Source organism: Cherax quadricarinatus, unplaced genomic scaffold (genome assembly GCF_038502225.1).
Source record: "Cherax quadricarinatus isolate ZL_2023a unplaced genomic scaffold, ASM3850222v1 Contig5547, whole genome shotgun sequence".
Lineage (NCBI taxonomy): Eukaryota > Metazoa > Arthropoda > Malacostraca > Decapoda > Parastacidae > Cherax > Cherax quadricarinatus.
Window position 1 is genome coordinate 9426 of NW_027200573.1, and position 9753 is coordinate 19178.

The following is a 9753-nucleotide window of genomic DNA, read 5'->3' on the forward strand; positions in this document are numbered from 1 at the left end:
CTTCCACTTTGGTCCCCCTCAAGGAAGGTTCCTTGATGTTGGTGAGGGGCTCTTGATTTAGGGAATTGGATCTGTGCTCCAGTTCCCCAAATTAAGCCTGAATGCCTTCCACATCCCCCCCCAGGCGCTGTATAATCCTCCGGGTTTAGCGCTCCCCCCTTGATTGTAATAATAATAATAATCCACTTTGGTCGAGGTTCCTTTTTTGAGCGCTAGAAGACCGGGTTCAATACGGCGTATGCTGTCAGTGACCCTATAAACCCTAACAACAACAACAACAACAACTTGAGGAATTAAGGTGTAGTGTTAGTGTAATGACGACTTCTTCTTCAGCCTTCGTCGGGTGTGGACGTCTCTCTCTTGCCTGAGTATCAGTGACAAATTTCCACCGTTCTCTCTGGGACGCTTGTCCTCGTGTATTTAGCCCACCTGGGACTACAGGAGGGACACCTGGTCATCAGCTTACTTGAGCCAGCTCCATTTTTTCCGCTCTTCGGAAAATTCTTTAACGGTCTTTGGTGGGAAGCTGGTTACTGGTGGGAGTGTGGGCGTCCCTCTGTGCTGGGGCTTGGCAAGGGCGTCCCTCTGTGCTGGGGCTTGGCAAGGGCGTCCCTCTGTGCTGGGGCTTGGCAAGGGCGTCCCTCTGTGCTGGGGCTTGGCAAGGGCGTCCCTCTGTGCTGGGGCTTGGCAAGGGTGTCCCTCTGTGCTGGGGCTTGGCAAGGGCGTCCCTCTGTGCTGGGGCTTGGCAAGGGCGTCCCTCTGTGCTGGGGCTTGGCAAGGGCGTCCCTCTGTGCTGGGGCTTGGCAAGGGCATCCCTCTCTGCTGAGGCTTGGCAAGGGCGTCCCTCTGGGAGCGCTTGAGGTTCCTAAACCTGTATTCCCTGGAACGCAGGCGGGAGAGATACATGATTATATACACCTGGAAAATCCTAGAGGGACTAGTACCGAACTTGCACACGAAAATCACTCACTACGAAAGCAAAAGACTTGGCAGACGATGCAACATCCCCCCAATGAAAAGCAGGGGTGTCACTAGCACGTTAAGAGACCATACAATAAGTGTCAGGGGCCCGAGACTGTTCAACTGCCTCCCAGCATACATAAGGGGGATTACCAACAGACCCCTGGCAGTCTTCAAGCTGGCACTGGACAAGCACCTAAAGTCAGTTCCGGATCAGCCGGGCTGTAGCTCGTATGTTGGTTTGCGTGCAGCCAGCAGCAACAGCCTGGTTGACCAGGCTCTGATCCACCAGGAGGCCTGGTCTCAGACCGGGCCGCGGGGGCGTTGACCCCCGGAACTCTCTCCAGGTAACTCCAGGGGCGTCCCTCTGTGCTGGGGCTTGGCAAGGGCGTCCCTCTGTGCTGGGGCTTGGCAAGGGCGTCCCTCTCTGCTGGGGCTTGGCAAGGGCGTCCCTCTCTGCTGGGGCTTGGCAAGGGCATCCCTCTCTGCTGGGGCTTGGCAAGGGCGTCCCTCTCTGCTGGGGCTTGGCAAGGTCATCCCTCTCTGCTGGGGCTTGGCAAGGGCGTCCCTCTCTGCTGAGGCTTGGCAAGGGCGTCCCTCTCTGCTGAGGCTTGGCAAGGGCGTCCCTCTCTGCTGAGGCTTGGCAAGGGCGTCCCTCTCTGCTGGGGCTTGGCAAGGGCGTCCCTCTCTGCTGTGGCCTGGCAAGGGCGTCCCTCTCTGCTGTGGCTTGGCAAGGGCGTCCCTCTCTGCTGGGGCCTGGCAAGGGCGTCCTTCTCTGCTGGGGCTTGGCAAGGGCGTCCCTCTCTGCTGAGGCTTGGCAAGGGCGTCCCTCTCTGCTGAGGCTTGGCAAGGGCGTCCCTCTCTGCTGGGGCTTGGCAAGGGCGTCCCTCTCTGCTGGGGCTTGGCAAGGGCGTCCCTCTCTGCTGGGGCTTGGCAAGGGCGTCCCTCTCTGCTGGGGCTTGACAAGGGCGTCCCTCTCTGCTGGGGCTTGGCAAGGGCGTCCCTCTCTGCTGGGGCTTGGCAAGGGCGTCCCTCTCTGCTGGGGCTTGGCAAGGGCGTCCCTCTCTGCTGGGGCCTGGCAAGGGTATCCACAGGATCTAATTGGAAACTTCAAGTTACTATCTCTGTTTACAAGAGAACTTTTGTTCCCTTTCATCGCTCAGCCTCGGGCAACAAATCTTCCTCATACCATCCAGAAGTCTGCTTATGTTGTCAGTGGCTTATGTTGTCAGTGGCTTATGTTGTCAGTGGCTTATGTTGTCAGTGGCTTATGTTGTCAGTGGCGCTGATAAACCCAACAAAGAAAGAAAGAAAAGAATTAAGGTGAAGTGTTAGTGTAAGTTTATTCAGGTATACACAAATATAGTTACATAGATTATCATACATAGCAGCATATGTGTAGAGAACCTGGGATGACCCAAAAAAGTAAGACAAAGTGACTTTATTTCCATTGGGGTCCTTTTATTGCCTATTATTATACTATAAATACAAGGTGTACACACCATAGATGACATCAGTGACGTACTACTATATAGAAAGTCGCTTGTTATGCTGAGCATTTCCCACAAATTAGGTCAGTTTTGTCCCAGGATGCCCCTCAAAGGGAGGTTCCTTGATGCTGGTGAGGGGCTCTTGATCTAAGGAATTGGATCTGTGCTCCAGTTCCCTGAATTGAGCCTGAATACCTTCCATCTCCCACACAGGTGCTATATAATCCTACAGGCTTAGCGCTTCCCCATGCGACCCACACCAGGCACCCATTATTACTGATAGGTGAACAGGGACAGGGATAACACGTATTTTATGGAAACACGTCCCTAATGTTATCCAGCCGTACTGGGGGTGTGATCTCCAGACCTCAGTGTGTGAGCTGAGTCTGCTAGAGATCGACCTACTATGATATCTTATTATTATATTATAAAGGAGATAATATCTTATTATTATACTATAAAGGAGATCACATATTATTATACTATAAAGGAGATAATATCTTATTATACTATAAAGGAGATAATATTTTATTATTATACTAAAAGGAGATAATATCTAATTATTATACTATAAAGGAGATAATAACTTATTATTACACTACGAAGGAGATAATATCTTATTATTAAAATATAAAGGAGATAATATCTAATTATTATACTATAAAGGAGATATTATTATACAGTGGACCCCCGCATAACGATCACCTCCGAATGCGACCAATTATGTAAGTGTATTTATGTAACTGCGTTTGTATGTGTATGTTTGGGGGTCTGAAATGGACTAATCTACTTCACAATATTCCTTATGGGAACAAATTCGGTCAGTACTGGCACCTGAACATACTTCTGGAGTGAAAAAATATCGTTAACCAGGGGTCCACTGTACTATAAAGGAGATAATATCTTATTATTGTACTATAAAGGAGATATACATGTAGTAGGAATAAGGTAAACTGACATATTTATATTTACACGTGTGTTAGCTAAAAAAAATAAAAAGTCATTCTCCTCCCTTTCTGTCGCTTAGGTTACCTGGACTCGGCTATTACTCGAGGAATTAATGTGAAGTGTTAGTATTACCTGGACTCAGCTATTACTTGAGGAATTAATGTGAAGTGTTAGTATTACCTGGACTCAGCTATTACTCGAGGAATTAATGTGAAGTGTTAGTATTACCTGGACTCAGCTATTACTTGAGGAATTAATGTAAAGTGTTAGTATTACCTGGACTCAGCTATTACTTGAGGAATTAATGTGAAGTGTTAGTATTACCTGGACTCAGCTATTACTTGAGGAATTAATGTGAAGTGTTAGTATTACCTGGACTCAGCTATTACTTGAGGAATTAATGTGAAGTGTTAGTATTATCTGGACTCGGCTATTACTTGAGGAATTAATGTGAAGTGTTAGTATTACCTGGACTAAGCTATTACTTGAGGAATTAAAGTGAAGTGTTAGTATTACCTGGACTCAGCTATTACTTGAGGAATTAATGTGAAGTGTTAGTATTACCTGGACTCAGCTATTACTTGAGGAATTAATGTGAAGTGTTAGTATTACCTGGACTCAGCTATTACTTGAGGAATTAATGTGAAGTGTTAGTATTACCTGGACTCAGCTATTACTTGAGGAATTAATGTGAAGTGTTAGTATTACCTGGACTCAGCTATTACTTGAGGAATTAATGTGAAGTGTTAGTATTACCTGGACTCAGCTATTACTTGAGGAATTAATGTGAAGTGTTAGTATTACCTGGACTCAGCTATTACTTGAGGAATTAATGTGAAGTGTTAGTATTACCTGGACTCAGCTATTACTTGAGGAATTAATGTGAAGTGTTAGTATTACCTGGACTCGGCTATTACTTGAGGAATTAATGTGAAGTGTTAGTATTACCTGGACTCAGCTATTACTTGAGGAATTAATGTGAAGTGTTAGTGTTACCTGGACTTGCTTCTCTAGTGTTTTAGTCTTTAGTAATAATCTCTTTATAACACAACTTATACAGACCATAGCTGACATCAGTGACATACTATATAGAGAGCCTTTGGTTATGCAGAACATTTAACACAAGTTAATTTTGTCCCCAGTATCTCACTCACACCAGTCGACTAACACTCAGGTACCTACTTACTGCTAGGTGAACAGGGACAGCAGGTGTAAGGAAACACCCTCAAATGTTTCCACCCGACCCGGGATCGAATCATGGACAGTCAGTGTGTGAAGCGAAAGTGTTGCTTACTAGGCCAAGGTCTTAAAAGAGAAAGTTGTACTCAAGCAGTAAAATAAATTGAAAATTCACTTGGATAAGTGTAACAATGAGTGTGAGGTGGTTGGAGGTAGTGAAAGTTAATGGATTACCAGCAACAAGCAGACTTGAAGGCACAAAAATCATATTTCTGCTCTCCCAAACAGAAGTGTTCTCTAAATAAAGGTAAGAATATCTTTGTAGTCAGCAACTTAAGTTAGATATATGGACCGTGCCTTCTGTAACTTGCTGTATCATCACCATCCCTATTCAGCCACTCCACAAAACTGCAGATCGTTGACTCAGTTTATTATAGTAGGTCATAATTTAGTAACTGACCATTTATTCATTAGCTACCTTTATTATTGTACATATTGTGTTAGTTAACTGCATAAGAAATCCTACTTAATAATGTGTCTAAATCTCAAGTAACATTTAAACCTTAAACTGTCCAAATGCAGATCTACATTCACATGCGTAGCACTCGGAACGTAGATCTACGTTTTATTTTACATGCTTTCAAATGTAAAAAAAATGTAGATCTACGTTCGGAGCGCTTCACATGTGAACGTAGATCTACGTTTGGGCAGTGAGTGTTTTAAGCCTAATAAAAAAATTTTGCCATCAGTACTTACCGAGATATAGAGCCGCAAAGTTTGCAGAAAGTGACGTGCGTACGGCAACAGCGGCGACTGTCGCCCACCCGGTATTCTTTTATTTACTCTAATTCAAAGGTTTCTTGCATTTTTCAATATTTTTCTGTTCCAGGTAACTTATGTGGCCTGTGAGACCAATGTAAGGTGCATTCTTCAAATATACACTCATTGTTTACAACACAATAACAGAACAAACTTTATCACTATTAGTTTGTGTATACACTTTGTTTACACAAACAAACAATACAAAACAATGTTTATTACTATTGTTCCATAATATATATACATATGTACAGTCACTAAACACGTTCCTAGAACTGCTGCAGCTTGTGGAACTCTTTGAAACATGGGTATATGCAGAGGGGCACTTCACACTCCTCACACATAAAACGAGTGTCTCTGCGTGTTTGTGGGCGTTTTGTGGTATGCATACATAACACCTCTTCTGAGCATTTTTCTTGGCAGTAGTAGGAGGCAGTTGTATGGGGTAGTGATCACCAGGCCTGAAACGAGATGACTTGTGTGGGCGCTGGTCTATTGCAGGAGTTGCTCCTTGGTATACTTTGCAATTATTTGTCTGATTACTGACAGGCAAAATTCACCATATTTTGGTGTTTTGTTGGTCTTCAACTTGTATATGTTATAAGCATTTAGCATAGAGATATCAACAAGATGGAAAAAAAGTTTTATATACCACTTATAACTCTTGCGTACACAGTCTGCAAACCCAATCTGCATGTCACATTTGTCCACTAAGCGCATATTGAGGTTGTAGTCCATGACAGCTGCAGGCTTTAGAATGGGTTCATTGGTCTCTCTGTTGTCCCTGCCACTGGGTACCATTTCGTTTCTGTGAACTGATGTCAACAATGTGACATCACGTTTGTCATGCCACCAAAATGCCATGATGTCATTGGCAGCAAAGGCTTGCACCTCACCTCTGCGAGTGCCAGCGTCGAACCTTGGCATATGTTTACGATTACGACACACTGTGCCACACACGTCTGTCAAGTTCGCTCGCAAGAAATCACTGAGTAAGGGGCTTGTGTACCAGTTATCAGTAAATAACATATGCCCCTTACCAAGATATGGTTCCATCATTGTTCGAACCACATCACCAGAGATACCCAATAACTTCATGGTATCTCTCAAAGTATTACTGCCAGTGTACACAATGATATCCAAAACTAGACCACTTCTGCAATCACACAGTACAAATAGCTTTATACCAAAGTGTTTCCTCTTGCTTGGTATATATTGCTTGAATGAGAGTCTTCCTTTGAATAAAATCAAGGACTCATCAATAACAAGCTTCCTGAAGGGATAAAAATACATGCAGCACTTTTGTTTCAGGTACATAAACACATTTCTGATCTTATATAACCTGTCGCTTCTGTCAGGCCTGGTTTTGTCTGAAAAGTGTAACATACGTAACAGTATCAGGAAACGATTGACACCTATAATGTCACTAAAACCTGGAGTTGAAATCAGGCGTTCTGTTGCCCAGTATGTGGTGACAGTGTGCTTATACACATGTGGCATAAGCATTATTGTGGCAAAAAACAGGTACATCTCTGCCACAGTTGTCTCCTTCCACTTGTGTAGCCGTGATTTTGGTGAGAGAATTGTATTTGCCATGGTGTAATCACAGTATGTGTTTGTTTCCCTGACAATGATGTCCATCAGGGGTTCATCGAAGAATAACTCAAAGCAGTCTAGTTCACTGGCATTGTTCCCAAGTGGACAAGATGGCTTTATTCCACTTTGTGTTTCATCAAAGTCATGGGGACTGGGAACAAACTCGTCACCGTCCTGCCAATCCCAGATGCGGTCTGCTGGTGGGGTCTGGATATTGTACCGTGGTTGTGGTTGTGCAGGTTGTGGTTGTGCAAGTTGTGGTGGTGCAGGTTGTGGGAGTGTGGGGTAGGGTGAGGCTGGTTGTTGTGCAGAGTCAGCAGCGTGGGTAGTAGCGTGGCCCGCTGATGGTGCCACATGGGCCGTGCCACCCTCACTATCACCACCACTGTCTGCTCCATCACTCACATCATTCATACCCATCGTTACAATATCGTCATCTTCACTATCAGGTCGTGGTGTAGGGCCACGGGATGTGCTCCCAGAGTTTCTCCTTTCCCTTCGAACAACATATGAAACACTACCAGACCGCATGCTACGTCGTACATACTGCCGCTTCACTGGGGAATATTTACTCTCACTGTCACTAGAACTGCTTTCAATGACCTTGAAATCACTATCACTATCACTGCTAACATCTGGGTGTTGTACACGACCAAATAGTTTCCTCTTTCATCCTGGTACAGGCGAATGTGAACATGAACAAGCCGGCCCAGCACCAGAGGTGGAAGGTTGTGGGTCATCTGGGTTTTCATCACTAATTACGTTATCCTGGGCACTTTTTGCGGTAACACTCACTTCAATACCCTGGAATTCACTGTCACTGACATTTTCATCGCTGTTAGAGCTATCACTTGGGAACAAAAGACCTCCAATCCGCCGAGGAGTGAGGAACTTCTTACCGAGAGGCATGGTGAAAATGGACTAACAACATGGTGTTCCCACAATGCACCGCTGGGTCCCAGATTTTTTTCACAGGGTGCACACCGACCACTGAGACCCATTCTCTCTCATGTAGACCTACCAGGCCTTTTCCGCTTGATTTGAAGCCGCTAGAATTTGTGCGTATAAATACGTCAGAGACATTGGCTCGTAAGACGTATTTATACGTCGGAAACAGTCAAAGGGTTAATGGTTAAGCATTAGGATTAGGTTGCCTGAAATGCATTGCATACAAATGGCTTTCTTTTTTGACTACCAGTGTTTTATTGCATGTAACTTACATTACTTGTTCCAGATGAAGAGATAAAAATTGTATTGAATTGTAACAGGGACAGAAGGTGTGTTTCCCAAAAACTGGTGTTGATGACATAGTCAGCAGGTTGGATAATATTATGTCAAGTAATGTAAACAACCCCATTGTCTGCCATAGTGCCAAGGGAAATGATATTGGGAACAGCAGGAGATAGGAGCTACTAGATAAGTAGAGGACTGCTGTAGATTTAATTAGGTCCAAGGGAAGGGATCCTATCATGTATAGCATTTTGCTTAGAAGAGGAGTTAACAGTGAATGGATATCTAGTGCAATTGGTGTGAACTGGCAGGTAGACATGTACTGTTCATTGTTTTTTGGATTCTTAGCAAGTATAGCAGAAATAATTTCATCATCTGCACAAGAAGTCGCAGGGCCACCACAGTTACCTTTAGACTCTTGATTGGTTCAGAGACCCACAAAATCAGCATCAGCAGGAAAACAGAAATCTATGGAAGTCTTGGCCTCTCACTTAACCTCAGTAGTTGGGAAACTAAGCACCAAAGCATGATTTTTAGACTCCCTAGCATGCATCTCCTTCCCCCATTTTGTTTGTTCACTGCCATTCCTAACGACAGTAAAAGACTGAGGAGAAGCAACAAGGTCTTGCATTTGCCAATAAGGTTAGATAGCTTCTCTTCCACCTGTTTCTGCTTTTTAGCAAAATCATTCACAATATTACCAACAGTATCACTGAGTGCATTGATTACAGCCACATGAACATTGTCCAGCAAAACGCCCATTCGCTGCACACCCAGCAAAACCCCAAATTATAATGCCTGCACATACAATTATAATCTACTCAGGCAATGTGGAACCATTTACTGTACTATATAGGACACTTAAGTTCCATAGCGTTTTTTGCAACCTTATCGTATATACAGGACACCCATCCTTTCCTATCTTTAACAAATCCTTAACTAAAACAAATTCAAGAAAGTAAATAAACTGTGTGGAGAAAACCCCAGACAGCACTGCCTATGTTTGTGCCACGTAGATATCTGTGCGAGGTCACTACCAGCATGTGGGGTACAACTTGATTGCATTCTGTATAGAGTGTAACCCAGCACCAACATGTGTCAGCAATGAAAACTTTTCAATTACTAATATTACAGGTAATGTTGAGGCTTACAGATAATGTTGAGCATAGTTACAGTACAGGTCAACTTCATTGGTTTCTATAATGACATGGTGGAACACACCTCTGATTATAGTGAGTGTGTCTATAGAAAATTGATTCCAATTTCCAGAAATGCTTCTTACAAAGGATTTTCAGGAGTGTATCCCATTTGTTAGTTGGGATCTCCCAGTACAGTATTGTAAATGCATTATTTATTTTAATTGTATTTTACTAATTGTTTGTAATAATTCACAGGTTACAGGTGAAATATGGAGCCAGGCAAAACCTGCAGTTTTTATGTTAAGCGAAAAAAGAGATACTGCAAAATGTTGGTTAGAGCAGGACAGAGCTACTGCGGACAGCACCTGGTCGAGGAACATGTTAATGGGGTA

General features: G+C 43.9%; 1 long non-coding RNA gene across 2 annotated transcripts; it reads left to right on the top strand.

Annotated features, from left to right (window-relative positions):
- The first annotated feature begins 293 nt into the window (after window positions 1-293).
- Window positions 294-9751, top strand: LOC138851017 (uncharacterized). 2 transcript variants are annotated; one of them, XR_011391610.1, is made up of 3 exons: window positions 294-368; window positions 4541-4884; window positions 9617-9751. It is a non-coding gene; the product is annotated as an uncharacterized lncRNA (long non-coding RNA). The 2 variants fall into 2 exon arrangements; XR_011391611.1 differs by lacking the exon at window positions 294-368 and adding an exon at window positions 2227-2283.
- Window positions 9752-9753: the final 2 nt, after the last annotated feature.